Here is a 20,147-nt window from a genome sequence, read left to right as displayed (position 1 = left end):
ACATGGCTATTGTTGTGTGTGTGTGTGTGTGTGTGTGTGTGTGTGTGTGTGTGTGTGTGTGTTAAGTGTCTGAGGCCTGAACCAAATTCTGGTCCTCCTGACTCCGGGGATGGTGCTTTACTCACTGCACCACCTAGCCGCCCCCCGAGAATTACTAACTTTTATTAACCCTATAAAAAAAATACTCCAAATCACAAATAAGAAGAGAGCCACAAGGCAAAATAGTGTTTAGATTTGACCTCACACTCAGAAAGTTTGAAAAATGAGAAAAATTGGGAATAATCAAAGTTGGAGGGGTTAGAATGATAAGCACACATGCATTTCATATTGAAATGTGAATTATTGTAAGCAGTATGGAAAGCATTTTGGAACTACATTGAGAGAGTGTTGAAAACATCTGTATCTATCTATCTATCTATCCACCTATGTATGTTTTATACACATGTATATACTTTACATATGTTTATATATACATATATGTAAATATACACACACTAAGGAAGTCGTTAGTGACTTTTTTGTGTTTGTCAAAAGAGAGAGGCAGTATATCTACCCAAATATTCTAGAAGTACTACTTATACTTCTACATAAATAATTACTATGACAATTTCAATGGAAACAACAATAGAAATTATTGAAATTCAATGTTCATAAATGATAATGGCTGAGATTGAGCACCCAGAATAGATAAGATATCCTCCTCCTGCCTCTTTGCCGCAGTAGTGGGTCATGGATTTCGAAGATTACCTATAACATCAGATTTTTCTGTTATAAGAGATAACTTTTTGGATTTGGGTGGGATGAAATATACAATGGGAAATGAAAGAGATATGCAGAAAAAAGTATGTACACAACTTGATTTAGAGAAAATATTGAAGAATATAAATGAAAGGTAGGGAAGAGTTTCAACCAGCATGAGTAGAAGGGGTTTCTCACCAATAGGAACACAGATTCACTGAATTGTTGAAGTACAAAAATAAAATAAAATTGGATTGATATGTCAGTGGGCACTCCAAAAATGCTTACTGAATAAATGAGACCATATTTAAAGGGAAATTTGTAGTTAGAATTTATTGTTATTTAAGCTTACAATGAGGGCAAATATGTGACATAATATGCAAGCTTCCTTTTTCTTGATTCTGGCACACAGGGATTTGTTCAGGAGTCTGTCAGTGTTCTCAGAACTTCAGACTGAGGGGACTGATTTTGAACACTATTTTGTACTCTTAAGAAACACTTTTCAGTCAAGGAAGCTGGAGCCATTTAAAAATGCAGAAGTCAAGACACTTTGAATATAGTAGTCATGATTAAGCTAGGTAGGGATGCCCATAGGGTTTGGCTGGCACAGTGTCTTCAGTGGTTGAACTAAGGAATTCTTCAATGACCTTTAGTTGTTTTCTATCTGCTTCTTTCCTCTGGGGAGAAGGACTGAGACTGCTTTACTGTGACTTAGCTTGCATTTTAACATGTTAAGGTGTGGCGATGCGAATATCAATGACCTACCTACCCCATATGAATATATTGCTAAATTGCTTGGTACCATGGTAATTTACCAAGGTCTGATTTGTGGGGAAAAGACTAACCTTTGACTTTGACTAGTACTATATCTAGATGTCTAAACAACCATTTGTAAATGGAAGCTTAATCATTATTATTATTATTATTTTAATAGAATGTATCAAGTTAGAAGATGTTACGTACAGTAGAAGACCTCAAGGGAGGTAAAGGAAGATGGAGCAAAGAAAGAAGGAAACAAAGGAACTGTGTGACCATTGAAAGAATTTTCACTAAATTAAGATTTTTATTTGAATTGAAAACATTTTGACCTGACATTTCTTTAACATTTTAAGGTTTGCAAAGCTCTTTTTATACATTATTTTTGTTGGTCTAAATTTTGTTGTTTCTTTTGTAACTGGTTATTTTGGCATCGTCTAGATTCAGTGCATTTAAAACACATTTAAGGGTTACAGAAGTGAACAAGAACAACTTTCACAATATTTATTCATTTAAGTGCAAGATGTAGGCGACTTAATGGTTTCAATCACCATTCCATTCCACACAATTGCAATGAAAAAGGAATGTAGCTATCCTTCTGTAAAGAACAAATTCTACTCTTAAGCATTGCCACTTAACCAACCTTAAAATAATTTAATTTTGATCATTATTTCCTTATTAGTTATCTTGTTAAAATGCTAAATTGAAGCCATAAGGCACACATTGTATTGAATGTTAAGATGTCCTTGATTAATTTTGGGCTGTCTTCTTTCTCCCTGGGCAAAAATTCAATTGCCCTTCTTTATTCCTTGAAGTTTGCTGGTGTTTGGGCTCACTATGCACACTTATAATTTTCTTTAGTTTATAAACTTACTTTATTTGTGCTTTTCAGTTTAGGATTAAAGTAATTTTTTCTACTGAGTATAGTATGGAAAGAATAGTGGGTGGGGAGTCAGGAGGTGTAGGGACAAGACCCAGCTCTGCCACTATGCTGATGGAGAAACTTCTGTTAAGTTCAAATTCTTTGGCCCTCCGTTTTCTCTTCTGTAAAATGATGGCATTGGAATAGTTGATCTCTGTGATTCTTTTGACATTTCAAATGCTTCTAAAACACTCCAAAGATCTGAGATCTCAGTGAGCATTTCCTTCCTTGATGAAGTTGCAACTTATTTATGTCTTTCTATTCAGTACAAGTCTCCCTTGTCCTCCCATGTTTCCCAGAAAAGCTAGATCTGATATCCTGGAAACTTCTTTCACTTTCTCCTTTCACTGTGAAGGTAACAGTGTAATAACTGGGCCACCCATCTACTAAACTTTTCTCTGGTCACATGACCAGTCCATCTTTTTTTGCTCCTGCATTTCTTACATGGTATTCTTTGTAGTGATTTTCCTTTGTTTTTCCTTGTTTATAAAAATGTGTTACAGGCTCTTCATGCCCTTCTCCATTGTCCTTTGATGGATCCTCAGTTTAATTCTTTGGAGACTGTACTGTTTCATCACTTACAGGAATATAAAAACACCAGAAGGATACTGATAATTTTAAAATATGTTTTTATTTCAAGGAGAAGCAATTTTGCCTAGGAGCAAACCTTTCTAGAAAACTTTTGTTGACTTATATTTGTGTCATTTTGGCTAGTCAATCTGTCTGGGCTTCAGTTTCTGTGTCTCTAAAATGAAGGGTTTGGACTAGACCACCCCTAAGATCCCATGCAACCTTAAATCTATAATCCCACCATCCTATAAAACATAGCTTGGTTGTGATTCTCCCTTGTGGGTTGGTATAAGTGCCAAATATATTTTCATGCTTGAGGGCTATAATTTGAATTAAAAGCTTTTTTTTTCCATTTATACCAGAAGTCCAAAAGTAAATCCATCCATAAAGCTTGTTCATTTGTTTTACCCTATATACACACATATATTGTATGTTTTACTACATGCATATTTTGTTTATGGAATAAAACAAACTATATATGTCTGTACATTTTTGGGGTATCTGGTTGGCACAGGGGACTGAGTGCCAGTCCAGGAGATAGAAAGGCTCATCTTTGTGAATTCAATCTGGTCTCAGACACTTACTAGCTGTGTGACCCTGGGCAAGTCATTTAACCTTATTTACCTCAGTTCTTCATCTATGAAATAAGCTGGAGAAAGAAATGGCAAACCATTCCAGTATCTTTGCCATGATAATATCTAATTGAGTCATGAAGAATGAGACATGACTGAAAATAATTGAGTAACAATGATATTTTGCTACATGTTTGTTTTACTTCATACATATATATGTTTGCGTATATGTATGATTTGTTTCTAGACTTGAGATTGGCACTTTTTCATCTTAGAGAGTTGCTAGGGGTCACTGTGAGGCTAAATGGTCTTCCCATGGTTATTTAGCCAGGATGCGTCAGAAAAAGAACTTGAATCCTTGGTGCTCCTTGTTAGCTTTCTAATCACTGTGTCATGCAGATAAATTTGATCATCTATGAAATAGGAATGCTGATCCTCAACTCCTCCATAGATTGGAGAAATATGCATAATTTTACCTAATTCAGTCATCTGAGCAATAAAAGATAGAAAGTAACCCTTTTTTAGAAAATATATCTGTTTAGTAGCCTACTCTGTTTTAAATAATTAGACCAATCATTTAAGAGGAAAATTGATAATTCTCTGGGTAAGGAGAGGGATATGTATGTATATATATACATGCATGTATACATATATGCATACAATATGAAATAACAAGTCCAACATATATGCATATATGTTTACTCAGAGGTAAAATAACTTGCTGTGGGTACAGTCACTATATATCACAGGTGTCACTTGAGCTCAGATCTTTTAGAACCAAAGGCAAATTCTATACCCACTATGTCATAAATAATGATACCTATTTCTCTCTGTCTCTGTCTCTCTCTGTCTGTCTGTCTGTCTCCCCCTCCCTCTTTCCTTGCCTCCCTCCCTCCTGTCTAATATTGTAATAATTTTCACTTTGTCCCTACAATTTTTAAAAAATGGGAGGTTGAACAAGAATAAAATTTATGAAATTATTGATACTACTGTACCATTTAAATTAAATTGCATTGGAATACTTCTTATTTCACTTTTTGGACCTTTATATATTTTTTTCATGAAGCAAGATTGGGAAAGTGCTTTCTACAGAAAAATCATCATACAAGTCAGCTGGCATTTCTTAAAAAATATTCTGTGAGGTGCCTCAACAAGAATGACAAATTTAATGTTATTTTATCAAAACAATGAATTTTAATTTCTTTAAACATCACCCCTGATAAATTATGGCCTTTCTTTCACTGGCTTACTCATTTCCTTGATTTAAAATGTCTTCTCTTGACATTTCTAAATATTGTGAATTTCCCAATTTATATATGTAACATCATAAGGCTACAGAATCTTCTGGTTTATTTATGATGGTTCTGCACTTTTTGTTGTTGTTGTTCTAATGAGATTAGAGATTCAATGATGAGTATTTAATAGCTTTCTAAACCATAGAGTCTCATGATTCTTGGACTTTATGCATAGACAAAATGGGAAATAATTACTAATTGTGATTGCTAATAAGAATTCCCCAACTGTCTTACAAATCCATTCACTTTGATTCTATAATGCATTCTCTACAAGAACCTAAACATAATATGACAGTGTCATAATATGACATAGAGTTGCCATCCTTCTTTATTCTAATTATGCCATGACATTTAACTACCCTGCAAATTGTAAAATGATTGAAAACTTTAAAAATACTTACTATCATCTGGTACTAAAACCTTATTCTTCTGAAAAGTTCATGTTTATTTTAGAATTTGTTTTCATTTGCCCCTTTTCATCTTTTTGTCAATAATATTTTCAATTTTGACCCTTTTTATGATAAAGTTCATCCATTATTTTAAAAAATAAGGGGGACACCTAGGTGGCACAGTGAATAGAGCACTGGCCCTGGAGTCAGGAGGACCTGAATTCAAATTCGCTTCAGACACTTAACACTTACTAGCCATGTGACCTTGGGCAAGTCACAACCCCAATTGCCTTGCTCTCCCCACTCCAAAAAGTAAAACAAAAAACAAAAAAAAAATTGCATGTGAAGGTTTTGCTTTCCTTATTTCAACCAATTCCACAATTATGCCTAATTTTATTTTGCTTTAGACTTAGAAATTGGCATTCACTTCAAAGTTTTAAGTTAAAAATGATAATCTGTAGTCTTTCTACTTGGACCATGTGTCATTTATAATTACTGAGCATAACATTCGCCTATTTAATTTATATCTGGTGATTTTCTCTAATGGTCAAAACCTAGTCAGTGGACTTACAATTGAATATAACAATTTTCTTTAATCTTAACTGGTTGATGTGCATATCTGATCTATTCAAGTTTCTTCATTGAAGTCTATAGATGTTCCTATTTCCAGATAATTTCATAGGGATTTCATTGAAACTTGAGTTTGGTCAAAGGAAGAAGAGAAGCTTCTTTTCTTGCTGTCATCAACTTTTTTCATTGTTGGGCAGCTCATTTTCTCTGTACTCCTTTTGTAGGTTGAGGGCAAAAAACAAACATGGCCTTGTCTTTTTTTGATTATAAGACTGTCTATTCCTTAGTCATGTTTCTATCTCCTAACTGTATTCCTTCCCTTTTTCTTTAGTTGTCTTCTCTAGACCACCTCCCCTTACCTCATCGGAATTCTGAAAACATGTACTCCAAATAATCCATGCTAACAACTTAAAGATTCTTAGCTAACTGCTTTCCCATTCCTCATTATAGAGGAGCCAATTAGACCCTATTATGAAGAACCTTTTCTCTACTTATAAAACACTGCTTTTGTACTGATCCTAAGGTAATCATGATAACTCAACTAGTTCATGGGTTGTCCAGATCCTTGTGGTCTCTGATCTGCCTGACCTATCCTGTATCTTGAAACTAGGAGTCCTTAGTCATTATGGATTTCCTCTTCCTACTATGACCTGAAGGTATCTGGTGATATCCCTGGCATTATCCCTTCTGTATTCCTCACCAGTTCTGCTTAGGAATATCATTCTTTCCTACAGTATGAAGGGTTTGGTGGGCTACCCAACTTTGGAAATGTTGGTCCTGACTCCAATGCAAAGGTCTCATTGGCCTGCCCAGGTATCCTTTTCCTTGTTTCTGTTTTTTAACCCCTTGTCTGTCTCCAGTTTATAAGACAGGTGGAACTTCCTTCCTGGAATGCCCTTTAAGTCCTAGCAACATATTTTGACAAATCCCATGCAGTATTAACCATCCTTTAAAACTAGCAGTACTGGGGATTAAGTTCTCTGGTTGTATCTTATTAGATTTTGAATTATTACATTTACCACATATAAAGGTCACTCCAGTGGCTCACACCTTGAGTAACCTACTTAGATATTGCAAAAACTTCAAATCTGTGAGTGTCCCATTTCTATTTTATAGAGAGTACACCCCTCCAGAAATTTTTTTTAATGGTAGAGGTGTCAATCTCTGCCTATTGGCTGCAAACCCCAGCAAAACTCGTGCCACTTGAACCAGATTAAAATGTAATTGTGAAATGCTTGACAACTATATAAAAATACAACATACATAATGCTAATTTGTGCTTTTCTAAGTCAATATGTATGCACAGGGACCTGGTTTCTATTTGATTTTAACATCACTACCTTCTGCTTTTCAGAATCAAATATAAAATATTCTCTTGTCACCCTTGCTGTTCCTCAAATAAAATCCTATCTCCTGACTGCACATTTTCACTGACTGTCCCCCATTCCAGACATACTCTCCCTCTTCATCTCTACCTCTTTTCTCCCCTGTGTTCCTTCAAAACTCATCTAAAGTCCCACCATCTACAAGAAAGTTTTTCTAGCTCTCCTTAATACAATTGCCTTCCCTCTATTGCCTCCAATTTTTAGTGTTTATATCTTCTATGATCATAATTGTTTGCATGTTGTCTCCCTTATTAGACTGTGAGCTCCTTGATACCAAGTACCTCCTCCCCATATCCTTCTTTGTATCCTGATCACTTAACAATAGTGCTTGACCACAATAGTCACTTTTTGAATGCTTGGTGATTTGATTTTAAGAAAGGATTCATTCTGACCGGTTGAGAAGAGAGCAAGCTGTGGAAAAAATTCAGTTCTTGAGAGGAAATTGTCCCTCACCTTTACCCTTCTATAGTGAGAAGGGTGAGGAAGAAAGGAAGTTCTTTCTCCACCACCCCCACCCTCGAACACATGCAATGGTGTCTTAACAGTGGAGGAATTTGCCTTCTAGGGGACTGCATGGTCAAAAGAGAGAAGTTCCAGAGAGTCCATATGTTTATTGGGTTACATAGAGAAATAAGCTCAGGCAGGTTTCCTGGCACATATTTTGTACCCAAAGGAGGCAGCATCTTAAGGACACTTTAGAAAATAAAAGACCTAAGGTGCGGCTAGGTGGTGCAGTGAATAGAGCACTGGCATTAGAGTCAGGAAAATAAAAGACCTGTGGAGGGTGGTGTTTAAAATGTAACTTGCTTTGGTCATATATCTTCCCTATCTGTCTGCCTTTATGTTTGTCAATATTAAATATGATCCCACTTGTCCCATTGATACTATTTGTATATGTGGAAAAATGAATAAAACGTCTATGGGGGAGATGTTTTGTGTTCTTTCTATATCATTTAGTGAATGCATTTTCCTTGAACTAATTCTCTTCTGTGGTTTGCTTGATGAAAGGTAAACCCCTTGGATGTGGCCTTGTTTTAGGAGAGTGGACCCACACAGTATTTTGAGTCTGTGGTAGTTGTCCCCTAGTGAACCCAACATGAAAGTGTGAAAGGGAGGGAGTGACTCAAAAAGGGCATTATAAAAGCACAGACTGATTGTTAGCTGAATATTAAAGAAGAAAATATTGTTTCAAAATGATGGATACTTTAGCATAACAGATACAAGGCTGGTCTGGGAATCAAGAAAATCTTGGTTCAAAGTTTACTTTTACACTATATCAGCAGCTTCACCAGGGTCAATTTACTCTGACTCTCAGAGTCCTCACAGACATATATACATACAGATACACACACACACACACATACACACACACACACACACACACACACCTTTTAAGACTACAAGTTACAGGTGAGTTGCAAATCTGTGGCAGTGGAGAGAATTAAGATATTGAGAGTTGCATTGCTGAAATCACAATTCCAAAACCGTCTCCAAAACAAATAACTGTATATCAAATACATGCCTACATATATACTCATACCCTAATTATTCAGTGATACTTTCTTTCAAAGTTTATGTTAAACCTGGATATTATTTTACTAAGGGTTTGGTTTGTTGTTATTGTTGTTCAGTTATATTCAGTCATATCTAACTCTTTGTGACCCCATTTTGGTTTTTTTCAACAAAGATACTGGGGTAGTTTGCCATTTCCTTCTCCAGTTCATTTTGTAGATTAGGAAACTGAAACTAGCAGTGTTTAGTGACTTCACCAGGGACACAAAGCTGGGAAGTATCTGAGGTCAGATTTGAACTAAGGAAGAAGAGTCTTTTTGACTCTAGGTCACGCAATTTATTACACCATATAGTTGCTTGGTAGCTTGATATATTAAAAAAGATGTTGACTCTAGAGTCAGAAGAACTGTATTCAAATACTCATTCTTATTCTTACTACCTCTGGGATTTGGGGCAAAGCACTTAATCCTCCTGGACTCTGCCTTGTTTTTGTTTGTTTCTTGTTGTTGCTTTTGTTTTCTCATTTGTAAAATGAGGCTGTTGGAACAATGATTTCTGATGTCCTTCCAAAATCTAGATGTATGATTCTTTTTGTGATTCAGCTTGTAGGTTTTGACACTTAAAAAAAAACAATAACAACAAACCTTTGTATCCTTTGTATTGTCTATTTCTTGGCTTTAAAGAAGGCATCCTTGGTTGTTTCACTACACTTTTCTCCTTACTCTTTTTATTCTGTGACTCAATCACTTACTTGGCAAAGTTGTTTACTCACCCTTGTTTCTATTCCACCAGCAGCAGATAGGGAGCTGTATCCTGTGAAAAGAAGTAAAATGGATTTCACACAATAGGGGGCTTAATATATTATTTCACTATCTCCCAAATTCTGGGTTTTCTGCTTAATTTCTATCCATGGGCAGTATTTGGATGACTTTTATGAATTGCTTGTACATATTTTGATCAATCATATCACATTTGTGATTTGTTATACAGCTTCTCTCTTTTGGGGTGATTAGGATTAAACCATCATATGGCAGTGACATATAACATGTCAGAATCTAAATCACTGCTTCAAATGGAGGAGGTATGAATTAAAGAGGTGACAGGATCTTTAACAAGACAAATGATACAATTTCACATCTAATTTAATCAGTTCTAGACACTAAAAAAGTTTTGAACTGTATGTTTTAATCTGACTCACCAGAAAATGGAATTGAAAATGTGTATGCATATTCCTTTTATGCTAGAATGGCCCCTAACTGGGACAATAATTGTACTTAGCTGAACCTCATGTCAATGAATTTGGGGATATCTTCTAGTATTGTGTGTGTGTGTGTGTGTGTGTTGAATTAATTTCTAGTAGTAGTCCTGGGGTTGGGGGCTTTAGAAATAGCAATTTGTTTAAGTTTATTTGGATAGTGTGAAGGATACTTACTTGCCAATTAATCTAGTGATTTTTATGTCAAAATAAAAGAAAATTGAAGAAAAATGAGAATCATTAAAGTTAAGAGTTGATTATCCTCCAGACATTATAATAAGGCACTCAGCATGATGAATCATGTGTTAAGCAGACCTCCATGCTAATCAATTGAACAAATCTAATTAGAACATATAGAAAATAGATTGGAAAAGGACTAAAAAAAGAAATCGGAACACTGAAACATGATTTAGTAAGTTAAAAGTGAGGAGGAGGAATGATATTTTATTTTCGTGTAATGCTAATAAATTCCTAAGTTTGATTTTCAAATATCCATTTAGTTCATTTGATGCCACTCAGTAAAGGTTTTAAAAATGAGATTCCAAATATCAAAAGAGGATTGTAGTCTGTTGGATTTCAGGCTGAAGCATTCTACTTTTCTATCTCCATGAGAGTCATCAATCCACAAGTTCATGCTTTGAGGAATCAAATCTATCCACTTGAGCACAGAATACCTTTGTCAATAAACAAGGGCACTGAAATCTTGATTGTGCAATTTTCTATACACCTGACCAGATGCCTTGAAACTATAAATACAAAAAGAGATAATTCCCAATGAAAATACAGCACTGTTTTCAAACAGCCATGTTACACATTATTATATTTTGTGAATGTATTTTGTGAATGGGAGGCAAAATGTCAAATTTGTACCATCACTCATATAGTTATGATCACCAATGAATGCTAATGAACTCATGATTGTAGGAGAAAACATGCTGAATGCTTGAAGTAAAGACTAGACAATATGCTGTCAAAACCATTAAGATGATTGCAACTATCCAAGGCAAAGGAGATTAATAAAAGATGTAGCCTTGGTTTCCTTCTTAAAAATCACAAGCCTGAATATACCTTTTCTTGAATGAAATGTATGTAAAATAGTGAAACAGAATAACCATGTGCTATCTAGAGCTCCACATTTAGACCATTATCCTCCATACATTGAAATGACCTAATGCATTTTTCTGAATTAAGGATTACTTCTTTATTTGTTTATTCCTTTTTATTCTCCTTCTATCCTAAGTTCACTTATTAGTTTACCCCAGAAGTCTTTGAGAAATCAAAATAGCATTGACTTGTGCTGCCCCCAAATTGGATACCTGAGTAAAATATCTTAGACCTAATGAGTTTATCTTAAGGGATGCATGAAAATCCAGTCTCACTGTGGAGGTGATGGATCTGGGCCAAGGCCTTGGCAAAGCTAAACATCTATATCTATATCTATGTATCTACATATATAGATATATCTATATAGAGATAGAGATAAATATTTTTTGGAGAGCAATCGGGGTTAAGTGACTTGCCCAAGGTCACACAGCTAGTTTTTATGTTAAGTGTCTGAGGTTGGATTTGAACTCAGGTCCTCCTGACTCCAGGGACAGTGCACTATTCACTGTGCCACCTAGCTACCCCTACACATATATTTTTAAGCTTTATAGTGATGGAGAACATCAGCTAAAAGGCTGCTTTAGTATCATACCTCATCATCTTGTGTAGGTAAAGTTGGAGCCCAGAAAACCATAGCAATACTGAAAATTATGAGGATGGCTAGCATTAACACAGCACTTCAAGGTGTGCAAAACACTTTATATATGTTATCTCATTTCATCCTTACTATAGCCTTATGAGGTATGTGCTATTATTCCCATTTTACAGATGAGGAAATTGAGGCATAAAAAATTGTTCAGGCTTACACATTTATTGAGTGTCTGAGACATGATTTGAACTAATGTCATTTTGGTTTCAAATATAATGTTTTGTTCTTTGTACCAACAAATTAGAAGGTTTTGAAGACAGGACTAAGGATAGAAACTGTTCAGGAGCAAGCTATTCAATGTTTTTGGCTTCAAGAAGATGTTTTTTTTTTTTTTTTGGAGGGGAGAAGGCAGGGCAATTGGGGTTAAGTGACTTGCCCAAGGTCACACGGCTAGTAAGTATTAAGTGTCTGAGGCCGGATTTGAACTCAGGTCCTTCTGACTCCAGGGCAGGTGCTCTATTCACTGCACCAACTAGCCACCCCAGTTGGGTTATTTTTGGTCATGGAAATTCGCAATGACGGTTCAGTAATGAGTCTTTGTAGTCTGTATCAGTGAAGGGATAGTCCCTATATCCATGGAACCATATATTCCTGAAGTAGTGAAAGAATTATAAAGAAAAGAAATTAAATAACAAATGAAAGTTGCTGGACGATCTTCCTCTGTAAGCTAGATATCCAATTTAAGGATTTTCAAGGATTCTTCTGAGGAAGAGGCTGGGTTTTGCTTATTTAATGTAGTTAGCAAAAGTAAATTTTGTCATGACATCATCTGTCTGAAAATAAAGGACAAACTACAGTATCCATAGAGAATCTTCTTAAAGGGGAATTCATGCCAATAATACTGATTTGGTCTGATAATAAATTCAGCTTATATATTTGTTCTTTTGGATTTTCTTTGTTGTGTTGCATTTACAAAATATATATCCATTTTAAAAATTTTTATGTTTATTTTTAGTTACAACATTCATTTCCACAAGATTTTGAGTTACAAATTTTCTTCCTGTCTTTCCCCTACCCACCACCCCAAAATAGCCATCCCACTGAGTACCCCCTTCCCCAATCTGCTCTCTCCTATATCCTCCCCCATCCTCCCTCTGACTTTCCAATAGGGTAAGATGGATCTCCATACCCTAGGCCTGCATATCTTATTTCCCAGCTGCATGCAAAAAAAAAATATATTTTTTAAACATTTGATTTTAAAACATTGAATTCCAGATTCTTTCCCTTCTTCCCTTGTCACCCACCCTTACTGGGAAGATAAGCAATTCAATATAGGTTGTACATGTGTAGTTACGCAAAACATTTTTATGGTGGATATATTGTGAAAGACGGACTATATTCCCTCCATCTTATCCTGCCCACACTTATTCTATTTTCTACTTTGACCCTCTCCCTTTTCAAAAGTGTGCTCCTAATTACCCTCTCCCCAATCTGCCCTCCCTTTTATCATTCCCCCTCTTATCCCTTTCCCCCCTTACTTTCCTGTAGGGTAAGATATCCAGTTTAGTGTGTAAGTTATTTCCTCCTTAAGCCAAATTCCAGGAGAATAAGGTTGACTCATTCTCTTTTGCCTTCCTGTTCTTCCCCTCCATTGTAACAGTTGTCCCTTGCCTCTTCTATATGAGATAATTTATCCCATTCTGTCTCTCCCTATTGCCTCTCATTACATTCCTCTTTCACCTCTTAATTGTATTTTTTAAATATCATCCCTTCCTAATCAATTGATCCTGTGCCCTCTGTCTATGTATACCTGCACACATATAGACACACACTCACATATGTATACATACACACATATACACTCCTATATAGACATATATGCATGTATGCATTTATATATATATACACACACACACACACACACACACACACACACACACACACATTTATATTCCCTTCAACTTCCCTCATACTGAGAAAAGTTTCATAAGTTACAATTATTGTTTTTCCATGTAGGAATGTAAATAGTTCAACTTTGATAAGTTCCTTATGATTTCTTTTCTCTGTTTCCCTTCTCATGCTTCTCTTGCTTCTTGTAGTTTAATGTCAAATTTTCTATTCAACTCTGTTGTTTTTTTATCAAGAATGCTTGAAAGTCCTCTATTTCATTGAATGACCACATTTTCCCCTGAAACATTATACTCAGTTTTGCTGGGTAGGTGATTCTGGGTTTTAATCCTAGCTCCTTTGACCTCTGGAATATCATATTCCAAACCTTTCCGTCCCTTAATATAGAAGCTGCTAGATCTCGTGTTATACTGATTGTGTTTCCACAATATTCAAATTGTTTCTTCTTGGCTGCTTGTAATATTTTCTCCTTGTTCTGGGAACTCTAAAACCTGGCTGTGATCTTCCTAGGAGTTTTCTTTTGGGGATCTTTTTCAATAAGTGATTGGTGAATTCTTTCAATTTCTATTTTGCCTACTGTTTCTAAAATATCAGGGCAATTTTCCCAGAGAATTTCTTGAAGGATGATTTCAAGGTTCTTTTTTTGGTGATGGTTTTCAGGTAGTCCAATAATTTTAAAGTTATATCTCCTGGATTTATTTTCCAGGTCAATGGTTTTTCCAGTGAGATATTTCATATGGCCTTCTATTTTTTTAAATTTCTTTTGATCTGTTTAATACTATCTTGATTTCTCATAAAGTCATTAGCTTCCATTTGGTCCAATCGAATTTTGCAGGAATTATTCTCTTCTGTGAGATTTGAAATTCTTTTCCCATCTGGCAAATTTGGCTTTTTAAGGCATTCTTCCGCTCATTGGCTTTTTGGGCCTCTTTTGCCATTTGAGTTAGTCTTTTTTTTGCCTTTTGGAGGGCAATTGGGGTTAAGTAACTTGCCCAAGGTTACAGGCTAGTTTTGTGTGTATGTGGGTGGGTGTGGGTGTGGGTGTGGGTGTTAAGTGTCTGAAGGCAGACCCGAACTTGCTCCTCCTGACACCGGGCCAGCACTTTACTCACTGTGCCACCTAGCCGCCCTGAGTTAGTCTATTTTTAAGGTGTTATTTTCTTCAGTCAGGTTGTTGACTCTCTTTTCATGATTTTCTTGCATCCTTCTCATTTCTCTTCCCAAATTTTCCCCTACTTCTCTTACTTGATTTTCAAAATCCTTCTTGAGGTCCTCCATTGCCTATAAACAGTTCATATTTTTTGGAAGCTTTTGGTGAAGGAGTTGTGACATCATTGTCTTCTTCCCATTCCATTTCTTTGATCCTTTTTGTCCCCAAAAAAGGAATCTAAGGTTTGATTGCTGTGCTTGCTTTGCTCCCTTTGCTTGCTCCTGTTGCCACTCAATTACTTGACTTTTGACCTTTTTTGCCACAGTAGAACTCAGCTTCCAGAGAGGAGAGCTTTGTTCCAAATCACTGGGTTTTTCATAGCTGCTGGAGGTATTAGTTGGGTGCCCTCTCTGAAGCCTTCACAGGGTCTGGCTCACTGGTCACACACCCCAGGACCTCCACCCTAGATAGCAATCCAGATCCAAGCAGGCTAAACCAAGAGCTATTATCCTCTGACTGGTCTCTTGGTCCCCCTAAGATCTGCAGGCCAGGAGCACTGAAGCAGCCACATGGAGGTGGCTTCATGGCTGCAGCACCTCTGCCACTTCTCACCCCAGGGCAGGGGCCAGACCAAGCTCCGTCACCCCCAGTTCCAACAGAGTTCCACACTGACCTTTTACTTTGTCTTTGGCATTTATGCGTTGATAATTCTAGCAACTACCACAGCTGCTGGTGATCTACTCTTCCAAAGTCTGCTCCAGCTGCTGCTAGTCTGGGCTGCCCTGAGGCTAAAACTACGTGCTCACCGGTGGCTGGGCATGGCTTCCAGCATGCTGCAATGAACCCCTCCTGTCCAACTGCTGGGCTGCATTCAGTGGGGGATTTGTTTCCCTCTGTCACTTTGTGGGTTCTGTAGCTGTAAAATTTGTTGAGAGTCATAATTTATAGGTATTTGAGGTGGTTATGGGGGGAGCTCATGGAGTTTTTCTTGGTTCCTCCTCTAAATTGTATATCCATTAACCAGTTCAATCTATTCTGATTTTTGAAAAAAAATATATCAATAAACAATATGACACCTGAAATATAGTCATCATAACACAATAAAAAGCAACAACAATATGAATGTAAGTGTGGGTGAAAATGCCCTTAATTATTCTTTATTTTCCTCAGTGGTGCTACTATTCCTTCTTTCTTCTACATTTTACTCTTTAGTTTATCTCTGACTCCTCCCTCTTTCTCATCTTTCATAGTCATTCAGGTAACATTTCTGTCAAATACATCCCTAAATCATCTCATGTAATTCTTCCTCTCTTTTCTCATTGCACCCACTCTAGTATAGGCCTTCATTGCTATCTACTTGGACTAAAGCAATCTGTTTGAGAAGTCTTATTTGTTTCCCTTCTCACTTCCCAATTTGGGCATCAAATCACTTCCAAAATAATCTTCTTTATGCACAGATCTAGTTATGTGATTTCTCTGGCAAAAATTCTCCTGTTGTTTCCCATAGTCACCCAAAAGATATTTAAACCTATTCCCTGGCATTCCAATTACTGTAGTCTGACACTAGTCTTACTGCAGTTGAAAAACTACTACCAATTGACACCATTACTATAAGCTAACTTTCAAGAATTATTTGATATTTATCCCCTATGTCAGTTCTCTATTCCAGTCCAATTGAACTATTCTCTGTCATCCCCACCTTCACTCCCCCTCCACCAAGTAGGCCCTGATTTTTTTTTACCTCTAATTTCTTAGCTTATGATTCTTCTGCCTTTGTCAAAAATGTTTTCCTCTCTTGACCCCTTCAAATTACTATTTATTCCTTTCCCATGACCTCAATTTGGTTAACCAAGCTAACTTATATTGTGAAAGACTAACTATATTTCTTTCCATCCTATCCCGCCCTCACTTAATATATTTTCTACTTTGACCCTGTCCCTTTTCAAAAGTGTTTGCCCTCCCTTCTATTATCCCTCCTCATCCCCTTCCCCACTACTCTCCTGTAGGGCAAGATACCCAAATGGGTGTGTATGTTATTCCCTCCTTAAGCCAAATTTTATGAGAGTAAGGTTAACCCATTTCATTTCACCTTCCTCATCTTTCCCTCCATTGTAACAATTTTCTCTTGCCCTTCATCTCACCACATTTCAAAAAAACCTGGTTTGCTTCTCATTTAGGAACTATAATCAACTACTAGGTGGTAGACAGAGCAGTCTTCTGTTCAATCCTTCAATAGACCACGTCCCCTGGGTTTCCATACCCTACATACCACAGTCAACTTTCTTCTCTGATTCTCCACTGTATGTGTGGCCATCGTTAACAATGGCCAGGTTTCCCCCTCCTGATTCTGTCGGACACCTATACCTTCTTTTGATGTCACAGTCAATGAAAATAGTGATGATGATGATAGTGATGATGGTTGTAGCTAACACTTATGTAGCATTGACTGTTTATAAAATACTTTACATATTCTAACTAATTTGATCTTCCTTGGAGTACCAATCATACTGAAAAGTTCAAGCACTGAAAGGATTAACACAAGGAAACATGAGAAAAAAAGGAAAACTCCAAGAGGTATAAAACAGTTCATGTCTCCTTTTCAAAGGTTCTATGAGGGAATGGTTATCATGACCTATGACAGCTGACATTTATGCACCTTCCCCTAATCCCTTCCACTCTTTAATTCTGCACTACCATCTACCTTTGGATCTTAAAGATATGGAAATGCAAGGAGGTGAGTGAGTGAGTGAGTGAGTGTGTGTGTGTGTGTAGAGAAACAGGTATTTGCCAAGTGACACTTCTGATATGCTTTATTGTGACTTTTTTTTCCTTGAAATTTTCCATGGAAACGAGTATCCATTAGCAGTAAGATGATGTAGGCAGATGATTTGGGAAAGCAGCTTTGTGTGTGTGTGTGTGTGTGTGTGTGTGTGTGTGTGTGTGTGTGTAGGCTAAAACCATGCCTATTTAATATTGCAACACCTGGCTGAAAGGTGAAAAAAAAATCAGACTCTTGATTTGGCAGGATTTCAAAAAATCATACTAACTTTTTTTTAAACCAAATTCAACTTAGAGAGAAAGACAAAATTAAACCAAAGTGGTTTGAATGCTGATGCAATTTTTTTCCTTTCTCTTTTCATTCTTTCCCCTTTTCTCCTCCTCCTTTCCTTTCTATCTCATTCCCTTTCCTTCCTTCCCTTTGTCTTCCCTTTCTTCTCTCTTCTTTGGGTACACCTAGACTTTCTTTTTTAATCGACAGACCTGATTAAGCAGTATGTAATGCAAGCAAGACCTTGCATTGTTTTTCTTGCTTTGATATCTCTTAATTAAAAGAAAAATATGTGGACTGCTGTTGACTTCTCTTTGTAAGCTTAATATACTTCTTAATTTGGAGGTTTGGATATGACTTGGTATTGGATTGGCTGAGAGAGAAAAGTGTAGTCTCCAGTCACACTTTCTAATAGCATAGCATAAAATAACGCATACAAATAAAAGAAAGGATATTGGCAGTCTGCCTGCTACATCGTATGCCAATCTCTTCCCCTGCAGGAAGTCCTTCTTTAGTGAATGTGCTGCTCAGTTGCTTATTGGAAGTTGATTTGTGATAGATGAAACTCACTGATCTCCTCATGCCAAACAATTGCCTGAAAAGGAAGGAAATCTTTTCACACAATAGACATTCAATGAAATTTGATGATGTGAACTACAGTGCTTGACTCATGGGCACAGGCATAAATGCCACCCAAGTAGCTTCTGAACCACAAGAGTTGAACAAAGAAATATGGAAAGGATTTCTCTCCATTTTTCCCCCTTAGTTAACCAAGGGTAGGGAAGTAGGCAAAAGGTATCTTATAGTTCTGAAGGCAGTGATGACACCCAAACAAGATTCTTGCTGAAAGTTGTTATTTCTTATGATTCATTTCAAGAAAGCTAACTCAAGAGGAAAAGTTTCCAATTACTTTACTCCCTCTTTCAGTCCCAACCTCCTATACAGGTTTGATTAGATTTTCCCACTTGGATTCTTATAGAATCTCAGAATAGGGAAGAACATTAATGGGCATCGAATCCAGGCATCAACAATGGAATTTGAAGGCTTAGCATGTAAAGGAGACATGAATGATGCTGGCACAGTACATCCAGTGCTGGGCTTGAAATCAGGAAGACCTGAGTTTAAATTCTTCCTCAAGACAGTTATGAGCCTGAGCAATGCTCTGCATCTCAACTTGCCTCAGTTTTCTCATATATAAAGCAGAGATAATAGCATTAGCCTGCCAGAGTTCATGTGAAGATAAAAGAAACATTTGCAAAGTCCTTTGCCAACCTGGAAGTACTATATAAATATTGCCTATTATTGATAATGGAGTACCACCATTTGCCTCAAAGAAGAAAAACCGGGCAGGCTAATCAATCATTTAAGTGATGACTATATATCAGACACTATGTAAAATAAAGGGAAACAGAAATTCTCAAGGAGAGATTTGCTGCTAGTAATAATAGATTGAGATTTCAGAGCAAAGGGGCTATTTGTGCATGAATTATTTTGTTCCATTTCTTTCAGACTAATTTTCCTTTAAAATAAGTGACTGCAAGCCTTAAGTTTAAGAATAATTTCGGAATCTCTCAGTTTTAGGGGACCTTAGACTCCCTAGTTCAAACTATAACTAAGCAGAAATCTACTCACCACTCCACCTAAAAATTAGTCATCTAGACTTTGATAAAAGAATCCTAGTGATGAAGAATTTATTCCTTCCTGAGGCAGTTCATTCCACTTTGGGAAAATTCTAATTGTTTGGGAATTTTGTATTTTTTTTCTCTCATAAGCATAAATTTGCCTTCTGTCTCCCAAGGAGACCAGAAATTATATATATATATATAATCTCTGGAGGAAAGCAGAATAAAACTAATCCTTCTTCCACAAAACATTCTTTTAGATACTTGAAGATGACTATCATGTTCACTCTAATTATAGGCTAATGAAACCTGAGTTCCTTCAACTTTCAAAGTAAGGCAACCAGGTTAATGAATAGCATTGAGATAGTAATACATGACAACAGTTTAAAATAACTGGATATGTTTCATTTACAGTCAAAGGGTGATTCTCCTTGATAGAGAAAAAAGGAACAAAACAATAGCATTTCTTCTAGTTTGCCATCATCATTTTGTTCCAATATTTCATTGTCTAATATTCCATTATTCCCTCTACTTTGTGTAAAGGTCTCATATGTTTTTTCAGTCTTCTGTTTTTATGTTGCTGGTGTTCACCTGTTCCAGGCATGTCCGACTCTTGGTGACCTCATTATGAAATTTTCTTGGCAAAGGTACTGGAGTAGTTTGATATTTCCTTTTCTAGCTCATTTTATAGATGAAGAACTGAGGCAAACAGGGTTTAAGTGATTTTCCAGAGTCACACAGCTAGTAAGTGTCTCTGACCA

Source organism: Petaurus breviceps, unplaced genomic scaffold, assembly GCF_028583685.1.
Source record: "Petaurus breviceps papuanus isolate PSGF00001 unplaced genomic scaffold, PetGlider_PUasm1.0 76, whole genome shotgun sequence".
Taxonomy (NCBI): domain Eukaryota; kingdom Metazoa; phylum Chordata; class Mammalia; order Diprotodontia; family Petauridae; genus Petaurus; species Petaurus breviceps.
The sequence above is the reverse complement of the archived record's forward strand: the minus strand, read 5'-3'. Positions refer to the sequence as shown.